This window comes from Vigna umbellata, chromosome 9, assembly GCF_029865625.1.
Source record: "Vigna umbellata cultivar VRB3 chromosome 9, Vumbellata_1.0, whole genome shotgun sequence".
NCBI classification, from domain to species: Eukaryota; Viridiplantae; Streptophyta; class Magnoliopsida; order Fabales; family Fabaceae; genus Vigna; species Vigna umbellata.
Window position 1 is genome coordinate 13,302,782 of NC_142173.1, and position 19,333 is coordinate 13,322,114.

The following is a 19,333-nucleotide window of genomic DNA, read 5'->3' on the forward strand; positions in this document are numbered from 1 at the left end:
AAGTGGAGGAAGTGGAAGAAGCAGAATAAGCAGAACAAGATGAACAAGAAGCAGAACAAGAAGAAGAAGTGGAAGAAGAATAAGAAGAAGAATCGGAAGAAGAACAAGAAGAAGTGGAAGAAGTGGGAGAATTGGACGAAGTCGACAAAGCTGACGAAGTGGACGAAATGGACGAAGTGGACGAAAAGAACAAAGTTGACGAACTTGAAGAAGATGAAGAACAAGAAAAAGAACAAGAAGAACAAGAAGACCAAGAAGAAGTAGTGGAAGAACAAGAAGAACAGGTGGAAGAAGTTGACGAAGTGGACGAAGTGGATGAACTAGACGAACTGGAAGAATTAGAAGAAGTGGAAGAAGTTGACGAAGTGGATGATGTTGACGAAGTGGACGAAATGGAGGAAGTTGACGAAGTTGAGGAAGTGGAGGAAGTGGAGGATGTGGAGGAAGTGGACGATGTTGATGAAGTTGAGGAAGTGAAGGAAGTAGAGGCAGTGGAGGAAGTAGAGGAAGTGGAGCAAGTGGACGAAGAGGACGAAGTCGACGATGTGGACGAAGTGCACGAAGTGTACGAAGTGGACGAAGTGCACGAAGTGTACGAAGTGGACGAAGTGCACGAAGTGTACGAAGTGGACGAAGTGCACGAAGTGTACGAAGTGGACGACGTGGACGAAGTTGGCGAAGTGGAAGAAGTGGAAGAAGCACAATAAGCAGAACAAGATGAACTAGAAGAAGAACAAGAAGAAGAAGTGGAAGAAGAATAAGAAGAAGAAGTGGAAGTGCGAGAAGTGGACGAAGTTGATGAAGTGGAGGAAGTGAACGAAGTCAGCGAAGTGAACAAAGTGGACGAAGTTGACAAAGTTAACGACGTGGACAAAGTGGATGAAGTGAACGAAGTAGACGAAGTGCACGAAGTGGTCGAAGTGGATGACGTGGACGATGTGGACGAGGTGGACGAAGTGGACGAAGTGGATGAAGTGGAAGAACTGGACGAAGTGGACAAAGTCGACGAACTGGAAGAAGTGGAAGAAGTGGACAAAGTGGAAGAACTGGACGGAGTTGACGAAGTGGACCAAGTGGACGAAGTGGACCAAGCGGTTGAAGTGGACGAAGTGGACGAATTGGATGAAGTGCACGAAGTGGACAAAGTGTACGAAGTGGATGATGTGGACGAAGTGGACGAAGTGGACGAACTGGAGGAAGTCGAAGAAGTGGAAGAAGCAGGATAAGCAGAACAAGATCAACAAGAAATAGAACAAGAACAAGAACAAGAAGAAGAAGTGGAAGAAGAATAAGAAGAAGTGGAAGTGGGAGAAGTCGACGAAGTTGACGAAGTCGACGAAGTGGACAAAGTGGACGAAGTGGACGAAGTGGACGAAGGGGACGAAGTTGACGAAGTGGAAGAAGAAGAAGAACAAGAACAAGAAGAAGAAAAAGAAGAACAAGAAGAAGAACAAGAAGAAGTAGTGGACGAAGGGGACGAAGAGGACGAAGTGGATGAAGTGGACGAAGTGCACGAACTTGACGAAGTGGACGAAATGGACGAAGTGGAAGAAGTGGAAGAAGCAGAACAAGAACAAGAAGAACAAGAAGAAGAACAAGAAGAAGTGGACGAAATGGACGAAGTGGACGGAGTGGACGATGTGGACGAAGTGGACGAAGCGGATGAAGTGGACGAAGTGGAAGACGAAGAACAAGAAGAAGTGGGAGAAGTTAACGAAGTTGACGAAGTGGAAGAAGAAGAAGAACAAGAAGAAGAACAAGAAGAAGAAAAAGAAGAACAAGAAGAAGAACAAGAAGAAGTAGTGGACGAAGCGGACGAAGTGGACGAAGTTGACGAAGTGGAGGCTGTGGGCGAAGTGCACGAAGTGGACAAAGTGTACGAAGTGGACGAAGTGGACGAAGTGGAAGATGTGGGAGAAGCAGAACAAGAACAAGAAGAACAAGAAGAAGAATAGGAAGAAGAAGTAGACGAAGTGGACAAAGTGGACGGAGTGGAAGACGCGGACGAAGTGGACGAGGTTGACGAAGTGGACGAAGTGGACGAAGGGGACGAAGTGGGCTAAGGGAAGGAACTGGACGAAGTGGGCTAAGTGAAGGAAGTGGATGAACAAAAAGAATAAGAAGTGGGAAAAGTGGACGAAGCTGAAGAATAAGAAGAAGAAGAAGAAGAACCAGCAGAACAAGAAGAAGAAAAAGAAGAACAAAAAGAAGAACAAGAAGAAGAAGTGGAAGAAGAAGTGGAAGAAGTGGAAGAAGTGGAAGAAGTGGGAGAAGTAGACGTAGTGGACGAAGCGGACGAAGTGGACGAAGCGGACGAAGTGGACGAACTGGAAGTGGATGAAGTGGACGAAGTGGAAGAACTGGACGGAGTTGACGAAGTGGACCAAGTGGACGAAGTGGACCAAGCGGACGAAGCGGATGAAGTGGACGAATTGGATGAAGTGCACGAAGTGGACAAAGTGTACGAAGTGGACGAAGTGGACGAACTAGAGGAAGTGGAAGAAGCAGAATAAGGAGAACAAGATGAACAAGAAGAAGAAGTGGAAGAAGAATAAGAAGAAGTGGAAGTGGGAGAAGTGGACGAAGTGGAACACAAAGAACAAGAAGAAGTGGAAGAAGTGGGAGAAGTGGACGAAGTCGACGAAGCTGACGAATTGGACGAAATGGACGAAGTGCACGAAGTGCACGAAGTGCACGAAGTTGACGAAGTTGACGAACTGGAAGAAGTGGAAGAACTGGACCAAGTGGGCGAAATGAAAGAAGAACAAGAAGAACAAGAGGAAGAACAAGAAGAATAAGAAGAAGTAGTGGAAGAAGAACAAGAAGAAGAAGTGGAAGAAGAAGTGGACAAAGTGGACGAAGTGGATGAAGTAGACGAACTGGAAGAAGTGGAAGCAGTGAAAGAAGTGAACGAAGTTGGCGAAGTGGACGAATTGGAAAAAGAAGAAGAAGAAGAAGAAGAGGAAGAACAACAAGAATAAAAAGAAGAACAAGAATAAGAACAAGAAGAAGTAGTGGACGAAGTGGAAGGAGCGGACGATGCAGACGAAGTGGACGAAGTGGACGGAGTGGACGAAGTGGACGAAGTGGACGAAGATGACGAAGTGGACCAAGTGGACGAAGTGGAAGACGAAGAAGTAGAAGAAGAACAAGAAGAAGTGGAAGAAGTGGGAGAAGTGGACAAAGTCGACGAAGCTGACGAAGTGGACGAAATGGATGAAGTCGACGAAGTGGATGAAGAAGAAGAAGAAAAAGAACAAGAAGAACAAGAAGAAGTAGTGGACGAAGTGGATGAAGTAGACGAAGTGGAAGAAGTGAAAGAAGTGGACGAGTTGACGAAGTGGACGAAGTGGAAAAAGAAGAAGAAGAAGAAGAGGAACAAGAAGAAGAAAAAGAAGAACAAGAATAAGAACAAGAAGAAGTAGTGGACAAAGTGGAAGGAGTGGACGATGTGGACGAAGTGGACGGAGTGGACGGAGTGGACGAAGTGGACGAAATGGACGAAGTGCACGAAGTGGACGAAGTTGACGAACTGGAAGAAGTGGAAGAACTGGACCAAGTGGACGAAGTGGAAGAAGAAGAAGAAGAAGAAGAAGAAGAAGAACAAGAAGAAGTAGTGGAAGAAGAACAAGAAGAAGAAGTGGAAGAAGTGGAAGAAGTGAACGAAGTGGACGAAGTTGGACGAAGTGGACAAAATGGACGAAGTTGACGAATTGGAAGAAGTGGAAGAAGCGAACCAAGTGGACGAAGTGGTAGAAGAAGAAGAAGAAGAAGAAGAACAAGAAGAACAAGAAAAAGAAGAAGAAGAAGAAGTAGGGGAAGAAGAACAAGAAGAAGAACTGGAAGAAGAAGTGGACGACGTGGATGAACTAGACGAACTGGAAGAAGTGGAAGAAGTTGAAGAAGTGGACGAAGTTGACGAAGTGGACGAAGTTGACGAAGTGGACGAAGTGGACGAAGTGGACGAAGTGGACGAAGTTGACGAAGTTGACGAAGTGGACGAAGTGGACAAAGTGGAAGAAGAAGAAGAAGAAAAGGAAGAACAAGAAGAAGAAAAAGAAGAACAAGAAGAAGAACAAGAAGAAGAACAAGAAGTAGTGGACGGAGAGGACGATGTGGACGAAGTACACGAAGTGGACGAATTGGACGAAGTGGAAGAAGTGGAAGAAGCAGAACAAGAACAAGAAAAAGAAGTGGAAGAAGAAGAAGTGGAAGACGTGGGAGAAGTGGACGGAGTGGACGACGTGGACGATGTGGATGAAGTGCACGAAGTGGACGAACTGGAAGAAGTGGAAGAAGCAAAATAAGTAGAACAAGATGAACAAGTAGAAGAACAAGAAGAAGAACAACAAGAAGAAGAGGAAGAAGAATAAGAAGAAGAAGTGGAAGTGGGAGAAGTAGACGGAGTAGACGAAGTGGACGAAGTTTGAAAAGTGGACGAACTAGAAGAACTAGAAGAAGTAGAAGAAGTGGACGAAGTCGACGAAGCTGACGAAGTGGACGAAATGGACGAAGTTGACGAATTGGAAGAAGTGGAAGAAGTGGAGCAAGTGGACGAAGTTGACGAAGTGATAGAAGAAGAAGAACAAGAAGAACAACAAGAAGACGTAGTGGAAGAAGAACAAGAAGAAGAAGTGGAAGAAGTGGACGAAGTGGACGAAGAGGACGAAGTGGAAGAAGTGGACGAAGTGGACGAACTAGACGAACTGGAAGAAGTGGTTGAAGTTGACGAACTAGAAGAAATGGAAGAACTGGACCAAGTGGACGAAGTGGAAGAAGAAGAAGAAGAAGAAGAAGAAGAAGAAGAAGTGGAAGAAGAACAAGAAGAAGAAGTGGAAGAAGTGGAAGAAGTGAACGAAGTGGACGAAGTTGGACGAAGTGGACGAAATGGACGAAGTTGACGAATTGGAAGAAGTGGAAGAAGCGAACCAAGTGGACGAAGTGGAAGAAGAAGAAGCAGAAGAAGAAGAAGAACAAGAAGAACAAGAAAAAGAAGAAGAAGAAGAAGTAGGGGAAGAAGAACAAGAAGAAGAACTGGAAGAAGAAGTGGACGACGTGGATGAACTAGACGAACTGGAAGAAGTGGAAGAAGTTGAAGAAGTGGACGAAGTTGACGAAGTGGACGAAGTGGACGAAGTTGACGAAGTGGACGAAGTGGACAAAGTGGAAGAAGAAGTAGAAAAGGAAGAACAAGAAGAAGAAAAAGAAGAACAAGAAGAAGAACAAGAAGAAGAACAAGAAGTAGTGGACGGAGAGGACGATGTGGACGAAGTACACGAAGTGGACGAATTGGACGAAGTGGAAGTAGTGGAAGAAGTAGAACAAGAACAAGAAAAAGAAGTGGAAGAAGAAGAAGTGGAAGACGTGGGAGAAGTGGACGGAGTGGACGACGTGGACGATGTGGATGAAGTGCACGAAGTGGACGAACTGGAAGAAGTGGAAGAAGCAAAATAAGCAGAACAAGATGAACAAGTAGAAGAACAAGAAGAAGAACAAGAAGAAGAAGAGGAAGAAGAATAAGAAGAAGAAGTGGAAGTGGGAGAAGTAGACGGAGTAGACGAAGTGGACGAAGTTTGAAAAGTGGACGAAGTGGACGAACTAGAAGAACTAGAAGAAGTAGAAGAAGTGGACGAAGTCGACGAAGCTGACGAAGTGGACGAAATGGACGAAGTTGACGAATTGGAAGAAGTGGAAGAAGTGGAGCAAGTGGACGAAGTGGACGAACTTGACGAAGTGATAGAAGAAGAAGAACAAGAAGAACAACAAGAAGACATAGTGGAAGAAGAACAAGAAGAAGAAGTGGAAGAAGTGGACGAAGTGGACGAAGAGGACGAAGTAGACGAAGTGGAAGAAGTGGACGAAGTGGACGAACTAGACAAACTGGAAGAAGTGGTTGAAGTTGACGAAGTGGACGAAGTGGACTATGTGGACGAAGTGCACGAAGTGTACGAAGTGGAGGAAGTGGAGGAAGTGGAGGAAGTGGAAGAAGTGGAAGAAGCAGACGGAGTGGACGACGTGGACGAAGTGGACGAGGTGGACGAAGTGGATGAAGTGGACGAAGTGGAGGAAGTGGACGAAGATGACGAAGTGGACCAAGTGGACGAAGTGGAAGACGAAGGAGTAGAAGAAGAACAAGAAGAGGTGGAAGAAGTGGGAGAAGTGGATGAAGTCGACGAAGCTGACGAAGTGGACGAAATGGACGAAGTGAAAGAAGAAGAAGAAGAAAAAGAAGAAAAAGAACAAGAAGAAGTAGTGGAAGGAGAAGAACAAGAAGAAGAAGTGGAAGAAGTTCACGAAGTGGACGAAGTTGACGAAGTAGACGAAGTGGACAAAGTCGACGAAGTAGACGAATATGATGAAGTGGACGAAGTGGATGAAGTCGAGGAAGTGAATGAAGAGGACGAAGTGGACGATGTGGACGAAGTGCTCGAAGTGTACGAAGTTCACGACGTGTACGAAGTGGACGAAGTGGACAAAGTGGATGAAGTGGAAGAAGTGGAAGAAGCAAAATAAGCAGAACAAGATGAGCAACGAGAAGAACAAGAAGTGGACGAAGTTCACGAGGTAGAAGAAGTGGACGAAGTGGACGCAGTGGACGAACAAGAAGAAGTAGTGGAAGAATAACATGAAGAAGAAGTGGAAGAAGTGGACGAATTTGACGAAGTAGACGAAGTTCAGGAAGTAGACGAAGTGGACGATGTGGACGAAGTGGACGAAGTGGAAGAAGAAGAAGAAGAAGAAGAAGAAGAGCAAGAACAAGAAGAAGAACGAGAAGAACAAGAAGAAGGAAAAGAAGTAGTGGAAGAACAACATGAAGAAGAAGTGGACGAAGTGGACGAAGTGAGCGAAGTGGACGAACTAGACGAACTAGAAGAAGTTGACGATGTGGAAGAAGTGGACGAAGTAGACGAAGTGGAAGAAGTGAATGAAGTGATTGAAGTGGACGAAGTGGACCAAGTGGACGAAGAGGACGAAGTAGACGAACTAGACGAACTGGAAGAAGTGGACGAAGTTGACGAAGTGGACGAAGCTGACCAAGTGGACGAAGGGGACGAACTAGACGAACTGGAAGAAGTGGACGAAATTGACGAAGTAGACGAAGCTGACGAAGTGGACGAAGTGGACGAAGTGGACGAAGTGGACGAAGTGGACGAAGTGGACGAAGTGGACGAAGTGGAAGAAGTGGAAGAAGTGGAAGAAGAAGAATAAGAAGTAGTGGAAGGAGAAACAGAAGAAGAAGCGGAAGAAGTGGACGAAGTGGACGAACTAGACAAACTGGAAGAATTGGAAGAAGTAGAAGAAGTGGACGAAGTTGACGAAGTGGACGAAGTGGACGAAGTGGACAAAGTGGACGAAGTGGACGGAGTTGACTAAGTGGACGAAGTTGACGAAGTGGACGAAGTTGACGAAGTGGACGAAGTGGACGAAATGGAGGAAGTGGAGGAAGTGGAGGAAGTTGATGAAGTGGAGGAAGTGGACGAAGTTGAGGAAGTTGAGGAACTAGAGGAAGCGGACGAAGTGGATGAATTTGACGAAGTATACGAAGTGGAGGAACTGGAGGAAGTGGACGAAGTTGACGAAGAGAAGGAGGTAGAGGCAGTGGAGGAAGTTGACGAAGTGGACGAAGTACAGGAAGTGGAGGAAGTGAACGAAGTACAGGAAGTGGAGGAAGTGAACGAAGTCAGCGAAGTGAACAAAGTGGACGAAGTTGATGAAGTTAACGACGTGGACAAAGTGGATGAAGTGAACGAAGTAGACGAAGTGCACGAAGTTGACGAGGTGGACAAAGTGGACTAAGTGAATGGTGTGGACGATGTGGACGAAGTGCACGAAGTGGACGAAGTGGAAGAAGTGGATGAAGTTGACGAAGTGCACGAAGGTTACGTAGCTGAGGAATTGGAGCGAGTGGACGACGTGGAGGAAGTGGACGAAGTTTACGAAGTTGAGGAAGTGAAGGAAGTAGAGGCAGTGGAGGAAGTGGACGAAGTTGACAAAGTTGACGAAGTGGACAAAGTGGACGAAGAGGAAGAAGTGGAAGAAGCAGAATAACCAGAACAAGATGAACGAGAAGAAGAACAAGAATACGAAGTGGAAGAAGAATAAGAAGAAGTGGAAGAATAATAAGAAGAAGAAGTGGAAGAAGAACAAGAAAAAGTAGAAGAAGTGGGAGAAGTGGACGAAGTCGACGAAGTTGACGAAGTGGACGAAATGGACGAAGTGGGCAAAAAGTACAAAGTTGATGAACTGGAAGAAGAAGAAGAACAAGAAGAACAAGAACAAGAACAAGAAGAACAAGAAGAAGTAGTGGAAGAACAAGAAGAAGAAGTGGAAGAACTGGAAGAACTGGAAGAATTGGAAGAAGTGGAAGAAGTGGACGAAGTTGACGAAGTGGACGATGTTGACGAAGTGGAGGAAGTTGACGAAGTGGAGGAAGTGGAGGAAGTGGAGGAAGTTGACGAAGTTGAGGAATTGGAGGAGGTGGACGATGTGGAGGAAGTGGACGATGTTGAGGAAGTTGAGGAAGTGGAGGAAGTAGAGGCAGTGGAGGAAGTAGACAAGGTAGAGGAAGTAGATGAAGTAGAGGAAGTGGAGAAAGTGGACGAAGTTGACGAAGCTGACGAATTGGAGGGAGTGGACGACGTGGAGGAAGTGGACGAAGTTGACGAAGTGAAGGAAGTAGAGGCAGTGGAGGAGGTGGACGAAGTTGACAAAGTTGAGGAACTAGAGGAAGTGGACGAAATGGATGCAGTCGCCGAAGTGTACGAAGTGGAGGAAGTGGAGGAATTGGAGGAAGTTGATGAAGTGGAGGAAGTGGAGGAAGTTGAGGAATTGGAGAAAGTGGACGAAGTGGACGAAGTGGAAGAAGTGGACAAAGTAGACGAAGTTGAGGAAGTGAAGGAAGTAGAGGCAGTGGAGGAAGTGGACGAAGAGGAGGTAGTTGACGAAGTTGATGAAGTGGACGAAGTTGACGAAGTTGAGGAACTAGAGGAAGCGGACGAAGTGGAGGAACTGAAGGAAGTGGACGAAGTTGCGGAAGTGAAGGAAGTAGAGGCAGTGGAGGAAGTGGACGAAGTTGATGAATTGGACGAAGTACAGGAAGTGGAGGAAGTGAACGAAGTCAGCGAAGTGAACAAAGTGGACGAAGTTGACGAAGTTAACGACATGGACAAAGTGGATGAAGTGAACGACGCAGACGAAGTGCACGAAGTTGACGAAGTCGATGAAGTGGACAAAGTGGACGAAGTGAACGGTGTGGACGATGTGGACGAAATGGAGGAAGTGGACAAAGTGGACGAAGTGTACGAAGTGGATGAAGTGGAGGAAGTGGACAAAGTACAGGAAGTGGAGGAAGTGAACGAAGTCAGCGAAGTGAACAAAGTGGACGAGGTTGACGAAGTTAACGACGTGGACAAAGTGGATGAAGTGAACGAAGTAGACGAAGTGCACGAAGTTGACGAAGTGGACGAAGTGGACAAAGTGTACGAAGTGGACGATGTGGACGATGTGGACGAAGTGCACGAAGTGGATGAAGTGGAGGAAGTGGACGAAGTGGACGAAGTGGACGAAGTGAAAGAAGTGGAGGAAGTGGAGGAAGTGGAAGAAGCAGAATAAGCAGAACAAGATGAACAAGAAGAAGAACAAGAAGAAGAAGTGGAAGAAGAATAAGAAGAAGAATCGGAAGAAGAACAAGAAGAAGTGGAAGAAGTGGGAGAATTGGACGAAGTCGACAAAGCTGACGAAGTTGACGAAATGGACGAAGTGGACGAAAAGAACAAAGTTGACGAACTTGAAGAAGATGAAGAACAAGAAAAAGAACAAGAAGAACAAGAAGACCAAGAAGAAGTAGTGGAAGAACAAGAAGAACAGGTGGAAGAAGTTGACGAAGTGGACGAAGTGGATGAACTAGACGAACTGGAAGAATTAGAAGAAGTGGAAGAAGTGGACGACGTTGACGAAGTGGACGATGTTGACGAAGTGGACGAAGTGGAGGAAGTTGACGAAGTTGAGGAAGTGGAGGAAGTGGAGGATGTGGAGGAAGTGGACGATGTTGATGAAGTTGAGGAATTCAAGGAAGTAGAGGCAGTGGAGGAAGTAGAGGAAGTGAAGGAAGTGGACGAAGAGGACGAAGTCGACGATGTGGACGAAGTGCACGAAGTGTACGAAGTGGACGACGTGGACGAAGTTGGCAAAGTGGAAGAAGTAGAAGAAGCACAATAAGCAGAACAAGATGAACTAGAAGAAGAACAAGAAGAAGAAGTGGAAGAAGAATAAGAAGAAGAAGTGGAAGTGCGAGAAGTGGACGTAGTTGATGAAGTGGAGGAAGTGAACGAAGTCAGCGAAGTGAACAAAGTGGACGAAGTTGACAAAGTTAACGACGTGGACAAAGTGGATGAAGTGAACGAAGTAGACGAAGTGCACGAAGTGGTCGAAGTGGATGACGTGGACGATGTGGATGAGGTGTGTTGAAAGGGTCGCACCTCCCACAAAAGTTGATTGCATAAAAGAATGCAGTATAGTGCTAGGAAGTGACTCCTAGGTCGTCTCTCAAGGACCAATTGTGGTTCAGGTAATAGGTCGAACACATTAGGGGGGGTTTGAAAAGGTTTTGCAAAAATTAAAGAACTTAATAAAGACACAGATGCAAACAAACTAATTTAAGCTAGCATGGTTATTAAACTAGGACTATTAAAAGCCTTAGATAACATTCAAACATCAAACACTGTTACAAACTGATTAACAAACACAGTTAAAAATAATTAAATGCAACACTAACTCAAACACATAAACTCAACCTATTAATTAAATTAATTAAAAACCAAAGAAATCAACAAGCCTAATTTAATCCTAGCAAATTACTTGTCATAATGGCAATTAACAAATGAATTTAAAAGTCCAATTGGCCAAAGAAAGAACACATGGCCGTGAGTCATCATGCACCCAAGTCAAACTTCAATTTCACCTTAAATAAGCCACAAAATGTGTTGACTTCTTCTCCCATGTGCACCATTTTTCAAGAAATTAAGCATGTGCCTTCCACACTCTCCAAGACCGTCCCCTCTCTCCTTCCATGAAGCAAAGAAATGATTTTATACACCAAAGCACACAATTTACGTGAACCACCAAGTGGAAATGCCAAAGAATGCTTCAAAGACCAATGTGCAAATGGAAGATACCATGGGTGCTCCTACCAATGTGCCAAGTAAGCTAAATCAAATGAAAACAAACTCTAAAAACCTCCATTTCTCATTGCAATTCACGGCTAGAACAAGCAAAGGCCAAATCTCAAAGTGGAAACATTCCTTGGGTCAAAACAAGCATCTTTTGTGTTGGTCCAAAAGTGGTAAAAATTAAATGAAGCAATTTCCTCTCTCCTACAAACTCCAAACGGTTTTTCTTCAAGAATTATGCATCCAAAAGCTTTCTTCCACTCTTCCATACAGAGAACAACTTCAAGAAACCAAAGTTAAAGTTGCAAATGAACACAAGAACAATAAACCCAAACTTCTACTCATCAACCCATCTTTAACACTACCATTTCTTCAAGTTTCTTTGCAAAAACGAAAATAATACTTAGACCATTAATTCCAGTTCTGTCCAGCCTCCATAACATCACCAAGATCTGATCCCAACCTTGTCTCAAGCATCAAAACCGAAAAATGCAAGAAAAGAGTTAAACCCACAACACCCACACATCATCTTAAGCTCTCTTCAACCTAAAACTACATAGAACTTCATTTTTATCATCCAACCATATAGAATGAGATAAAAACCGAGAGGAACAACAGCAAAGGGAGAGGAAAACGAAATATAAAGTTACTCAAACCCAACATCCACCATGGAAATGCAAAGACAAGCTCCAAAACTCAAACTTCAAGCATCAAGAACAAGCAAATGGAAGTGGAAATGAATAGTTTTTCACCACCAATAAGCTAAGACAACCAAGATTAAATTAAGAGAAGAAGAAAATCTGCATCTTGCTCATTGAAATGGCCAAAAACGAGACACCCAAGTCAAGCTCTCCATAAGAGTGTTCATACAAGAAACCCTAAGAGAGAAAAGCTCAAAAACGTCAAAAAAATGAAGTGTGTAAGAGTCTTTTTGTGTGGTTGGCTAAGGCTCTCTAAAATGCCGAGAGTTTCTCCTCCAAATGGGGTCCACAATCAATTAAAAACCCTAATCAAAAAGGCACATGTCCTACAAATGGGTCTTTTTACAAAATTGCCCCTAAAAGGGTCCAAAACACCTAATTCTAATTAAGGGCTTCTAGAAAACGAAATTACAATTTTAATTAGAATCTAAATGACTAAATGTTGAGCCTTTGAGTGTGCCACGCCATATCCCAATGCTCCAGATGATGTTTCCACAACTTTCCTGCAACCAGAAATGCACTTAATCAGCTCAGAAAACCCAAATTAGCACAATTACGAATTTCCGACCAAATCAAGCAGAATTCAGAAAACGGGGAAATAATAGACAATTAAACATAATTCCTTGGTTTATTTAAGTGCAATAAACTAAATATAATTCAAGAAATAACGACTCATCAAGGTGGACGAAGCGGACAAAGTGGATGAAGTGGAAGAACTGGACGAAGTGGACGAACTGGAAGAAGTGGAAGAAGTGGACAAAGTGGAAGAACTGGACGGAGTTGACGAAGTGGACGAAGTGGACCAAGTGGACGAAGCGGTTGAAGTGGACGAAGTGGAGGAAGTGGACGAATTGGATGAAGTGCACGAAGTGGACAAAGTGTACGAAGTGGATGATGTGGACGAAGTGGACGAACTGGAAGAAGTGGAAAAAGAAGAAGAAGTCGACGAAGTTGATGAAGTGGACGAAGTTGACGAAGTGGACAAAGTGGATGAAGTGAACGAAGTAGACGAAGTGGACGAAGTTGACGAGGTGGACGGTGTGGACGATGTGGACGAAGTGGAGGAGGTGGACGAAGTGAACGAAGTGGATGAAGTGGACGAAGTGGAAGAAGTGGAAGAAGCAAATAAGCAGAACAAGATGAACAAGAAGAAGAACAAGAAGAAGAAGTGCAAGAAGAATAAGAAGAAGAAGTGGAAGAAGAACAAGAAGAAGTGCAAGAAGTGGGAGAAGTTGACGAAGTCGACGAAGGTGACGAAGTGGACGAAATGGACGAAGTGGACGAAAGGGACGAAATGGACGAAGTTGACGAACTGGAAGAAGAACAACAACAAGAACAAGAACAAGAAGAAGAACAAGAAAAACAATAAGAAAGTGGAAGAACAAGAAGTGGAAGAAGTGGACGAAGTTGACGAAGTTGAAGAAGTGGACAATGTTGACGAAGTGGACGAAGTGGAGGAAGTGGACAAAGTGGAGGAAGTGGAGGAAGTGGAGGACGTTGAGGAAGTTGAGGCAGTGGAGGAAGTAGAGGCAGTGGAGGAAGTGGAGGAAATGGAGGAAGTGGACGAAGTGGACGAAGTTGACAAAGCTGAGGAATTCGAGGGAGTGGACGACGTGGAGGAAGTGGACGAAGTTGAGGAAGTAAACGAAGTACAGGCAGTGGAGGAAGTGGAGGAAGTGGACGAAGTTGACAAAGTGGACGAAGTGGACGAACTAGAAGAAGTGGAAGAAGTAGAAGAAGTAGAAGAAGTGGACGAAGTTGACGAAGTGGACGAAGTGAACGAAGTGGACGAAGTTGACGAAGTGGACGATGTTGACGAAGTGGAGGAAGTTGACGAAGTGGAGGAAGTGGAGAAAGTGGAAGAAGTTGACGAAGTTGAGGAATTGGAGGAGGTGGACGATGTGGAGGAAGTGGACGATGTTGACGAAGTTGAGGAAGTGAAGGAAGTAGAGGCAGTGGACGAAGTGGACGAAGTAGAGGAAGTGGAGAAAGTTTACGAAGTTGACGAAGCTGACGAATTGGAGGGAGTGGACGACGTGGAAGAAGTGGAGGAAGTTGACGAAGTTGAGGAAGTGAACAAAGTACAGGCAGTTGAGGAAGTGGACGAAGTTGACGAAGTTCAGGAACTAGACGAAGTGGACGAAATGGATGCAGTTGCCGAAATGTACGAAGTGGAGGAAGTGGAGGAAGTTGATGAAGTGGAGGAAGTGGACGAAGTTGAGGAATTGGAGAAGTTGAGGAAGTGAAGGAAGTAGAGGCAGTGGAGGAAGTGGACGAAGAGGAGGATGTTGACGAAGTCGACGAAGTTGACGAAGTTGACGAAGTGGACAAAGTATAGGAAGTGGAGGAAGTAAACGACGTCAACGAAGTGGACAAAGTGGACGAAGTTGACGAAGTTGGACAAAGTTGATGAAGTGGACGAAGTGGACGAAGTGAACGAAGTAGACGAAGCAGACGAAGTGGACGAAGTGGAAGAAGAATAAGAAGAAGAACAAGAAGAAGAACAAGAAGAAGAAGAAGTGGAAGAAGAATAAGAAGAAGAAGTGAAAGTGCGAGAAGTGGACGAAGTAGACGTAGTGGACGAAGTTGACAAAGTGGACGAACTGGAAGAAGTGAAAGAAGTGGAAGAAGTAGAAGAAGTGGACGAAGTTGACAAAGTGGACGAAGTGGACGATGTGGTCGAAGTGCACGAAGTGGACGAAGTGGATGAACTGGATGAAGTTGATGAAGCGGACGAAGTGGAAGAAGTGGAAAAAGCAGAATAAGCAGAACAAGATGAACAAGAAGAAGAACAAGTAGAAGAAGTGAAAGAAGAATAAGAAGAAGAAGCACAAAAAGAACAAGAAGAAGTGGAAGAAGAACATCAAGTGGAAGAAGTGGGAGAAGTGGATGAAGTCGACGAAGCTGACGAAGTGGACGAAATGGACGAAGTGGACGAAAAGGACGAAGTTGACGAACTGGAGTAAGAAGAAGAAGTAGAAGAACAAGAAGAAGAACAAGAAGAACAAGAAGAAGTAGTGGAAGAACAGCAAGAAGAAGTGGAAGAAGTGGACGAATTGGACGAAGTGGACGAACTAGACGAACTGGAAGAAGTGGAAGAAGTGGAAGAAGTGGACGAAGTTGACGAAGTGGACGATGTTGACGAAGTAGACGAAGTGGAGGAAGTTGACGAAGTTGAGGAATTGGAGGAAGTGGAGGAAGTGGACGAAGTTGTCAAAGTTGAGGAAGTGAAGGAAGTAGAGGCACTGGAGGAAGTGGACGAAGTGGACGAAGTGCACGAAGTTGACGTAGCTGAAGAATTGGAGGGAGTGGACGACGTGGAGGAAGTGGACGAAGTTTACGAAGTTGAGGAAGTGAAGGAAGTAGAGGCAGTGGAGGAAGTGGACGGAGTTGACAAAGTGGACGAAGTGGACAAAGTGGACGAAGTGGACGAACTGGAAGAAGTGGAAGAAGTGGAAGATGTAGAAGAAGTGGGAGAAGTTGACGAAATTGACGAAGTGGACGAAGTGGACGAAGAAGAAGAAGAACAAGAACAAGAACAAGAAGAAGAAAAAGAAGAACAAGAAGAAGAACAAGATGAAGTAGTGGAGGAAGTGGACGAAGGGGACGAAGCGGACGAAGTGGACGAAGTGGACGATGTGGACGAAGTGCACGAAGTGGACGAAGTGGACAAAGTGGAAGAATTGGAAGAAGCAGAACAAGAACAAGAATAACAAGAAGAAGAAGAAGAAGTGGACGAGGTGGACGGAGTGCATGACGTGGACGAGGTGGACGATGTGGACGAAGTGCACGATGTGGACGAAGTGGGCAAAGTGGAAGAATTGGAAGAAGCAGAACAAGAACAAGAAGAACAAGAAGAAGAAGAAGAAGTGGACGAGGTGGACGGAGTGCATGATGTGGACGAGGTGGACGAAGTGGGCGAAGTGGAAGAAAAGGAGAAGTAGACAAACTGGAAGAAGTGGAAGAAGTGGCCGAAGTGGAAGAACTGGACGGAGCTGACGAAGTGGACCAAGTGGACGAAGTGGACCAAGTGGACGAAGCGGACCAAGCGGACGAAGCGGATGCGGTGGACGAAGTGGACGAAGTGGACGAATTGGTTGAAGTGCACGAAGTGGACAAAGTGTACGAAGTGGACGAAGTGGACGAAGTGGACGAACTGGAGCAAGTGGAAGAAGTGGAAGGAGCAGAATAAGCAGAACAAGATCAATAAGAAATAGAACTAGAACAAGAACAAGAACAAGAAGTGGAAGAAGAATAAGAAGAAGTGGAAGTGGGAGAAGTGGACGAAGTTGACGAAGTGGATGAAGTGGACGAAGGGGACGAAGTTGACGAAGTGGAAGAAGAAGAAGAAGAAGAAGAAGAACAAGAACAAGAAGAACAACAACAAGAAGAAGAAGAAAAAGAAGAACAAGAAGAAGAACAAGAAGAAGAACAAGAAGAAGTAGTGGACGAAGCGGACGAAGCGGACGAAGTGGATGAAGTGCACGAAGTGGACGATGTTGACGAAGTAGACGAAGTGGACGAAGTGGAAGAAGTGGAAGAAGCAGAACAAGAAAAAGAAGAACAAGAAGAAGTGGACAAAGTGGACAGAGTGGACGACGTGGATGATGTGGACGAGGTGGACGAAGTGGACGAAGTGAACGAAGTGGACGAAGTGCACGAAGTGGGCGAAGGGGACGAAGTGGACGAAGATGACGAAGTGGACGAAGTGGAAGACGAAGAACAAGAAGAAGTGGAAGAAGTGGGAGAATTGGACGAAGTCGACGAAGCTGACGAAGTGGATGAAATGGACAAAGTGCACGAAGTGGACGAAGTTGACGATGTTGACGAACTGGAAGAACTGGAAGAACTGGACCAAGTGGACAAAATGGAAGAAGAACAAGAAGAACAAGAAGAAGTAGTGGAAGAAGAACAAGAAGAAGAAGTGGAAGAAGTGGACGAAGTTGGACGAAGTGGACGAAATGGACGAAGTTGACGAACTGGAAGAAGTGGAAGAACTGAACCAAGTGGACGAAGTGGATGAAGAAGAAGAAGAAGAAGAACAACAAGAAGAAGTACTGGAAGAAGAACAAGAAGAAGAAGTGGAAGAAGAAGTGGACAAAGTGGACGAAATGGATGAACTAGACTAACTGGAAGAAGTGGAAGATGTGAAAGAAGTGGACGAAGTTGACGAAGTGGACGAAGTGGATGAAGTGGAAGAAGAAGAAGAAGAAGAGGAAGAACAAGAAGAAGAAAAAGAACAAGAATAAGAACAAGAAGAAGTAGTGGACGTAGTGGACAAAGTGGACGAAGTGGACGAAGTGGAAAATGTGGACGAAGTGCATGAAGTGGACGACGTGGAAGAAGCAGAACAAGAACAAGAACAAGAAGAAGTGGAAGAAGAACAAGAAGAAGAAGTGGAAGAAGTGGGTGAAGCGGACGGAGTGGACGATGTGGACGAAGTGGACGAGGTGGACGAAGTGGACGAAGATGACGAAGTGGACCAAGTGGACGAAGTGGAAGACGAAGAAGTAGAAGAAGAACAAGAAGAGGTGGAAGAAGTGGGAGAAGCGGACAAAAGCGACGAAGCTGACGAAGTGGATGAAATGGACAAAGTCCACGAAGTGGAAGAAGATGAAGAAGAAAAAGAACAAGAAGAACAAGAAGACGTAGTGAAGAAGAATAAGAAGAAGAAGTGGAAGAAGTTGACGAAGTGGACGAAGTGGACGAAATGGACGAAGTGAACGAATTGGCCGAAGAAGAAGAAGAAGAAAAAGAAAAAGAAGAACAAGAAAAAGAACAAGCAGAAGAAGTGGAAGAAGAAAAAGAATAAGAAGTAGGAAAATTGGACGAAGTGGACGAAGCTGAAGAAGAAGAAGAAGAAGAAGAAGAAGAACCCGAAGAACAAGAAGAAGAACAAGAAGAAGTGGAAGAAGTGGGAGAAGTAGACGAAGTGGATGAAGTGGAAGAAGTGGACGAAGTGGAAGAAGTGGAAGAAGTGGAAGAAGTGGACGAAGTGGAAGAACTGGACGGAGTTGACGAAGTGGACGAAGTGGACAAAGTTGACGAAGTGGACGAAGTGGAAGAAGAAGAAGAAGAAGAAGAAGAAGAAGAAGAAAAGGAAGAACAAGAAGAAGAAAAGGAGGAACAAGAAGAAGAAAAAGAAGAACAAGAAGAAGAACAAGAAGAAGTAGTGGACAAAGTCGACGATGTGGACGAAGTGCACGAAGTGGACGAATTGGACGAAGTGGAAGAAGCAGAACAAGAACAAGAAGAAGAACAAGGAGAAGAAGTGGAAGAAGAAGAAGTGGAAGACGTGGGAGAAGTGGTCGGAGTGGAGGAAGTGGACGAAGCGGACGAAGTGGACGAAGTTGACGAAATGGACGATGTGGACGAAGTGGACGAAGTGCACGAATTGGACAAAGTGGACGAAGTGGAAGATGTGGAAGAAGCAGAACAAGAACAAGAAGAACAAGAAGAAGAATAGGAAGAAGAAGTGGACGAAGTGGACAAAGTGGACTCAGTGGAAGACGCGGATGAAGTGGACGAGGTGGATGAAGTGGACGAAGTGAACGAAGTGGACGAACTGGACGAAGGGGACGAAGTGGAAGAAGAAGAAGAACAACAACAACAACAAGAAGAAGAACAAAAAGAAGAACAAGAAGATGAAGAACAACAACAACAAGAAGAAAAAGAAGAACAAGAAGAAAAACAAAAAGAAGTAGTGGACGAAGGAGATGAAGCGGACGAAGTGGACGAAGTGGACGATGTTGATGAAGTGGACGAAGTGGAAGAAGTGGAAGAAGCAGAACAAGAAGAAGAACAAGAAGAAGTAGTGGAAGAAGAACAAGAAGAAGAAATGGAAGAAGAAGTGGACAAAGTGGACGAAATGGATGAACTAGACGAACTGGAAGAAGTGGAAAGAGTGAAAGAAGTGGGCGAAGTTGACGAAGTGGACGAAGTGGATGAAGTGGAAGAAGAAGAAGAAGAAGAGGAAGAACAAGAAGAAGAAAAACAAGAACAAGAATAAGAACAAGAAGAAGTAGTGGCCGTAGTGGACAAAGTGGACGAAGTGGACGAAGTGGAAAATGTGGACGAAGTGCACGAATTGGACGACGTGGACGAAGTGTACGAAGCAGAAGAAGTAGAAGAAGCAGAACAAGAACAAGAACAAGAACAAGAAGAAGTGGAAGAAGAACAAGAAGAAGAAGTGGAAGAAGTGGGAGAAGCAGACGGAGTGGACAACGTGGACGAAGTGGACGAGGTGGACGAAGTGGACGAAGATGACGAAGTGGACCAAGTGGACGAAGTGGAAGACGAAGAAGTAGAAGAAGAACAAGAAGAGGTGGAAGAAGTGGGAGAAGCGGACGAAAGCGACGAAGCTGACGAAGTGGATGAAATGGACAAAGTCCACGAAGTGGAAGAAGATGAAGAAGAACAAGAACAAGAAGAACAAGAAGACGTAGTGAAGATGAATAAGAAGAA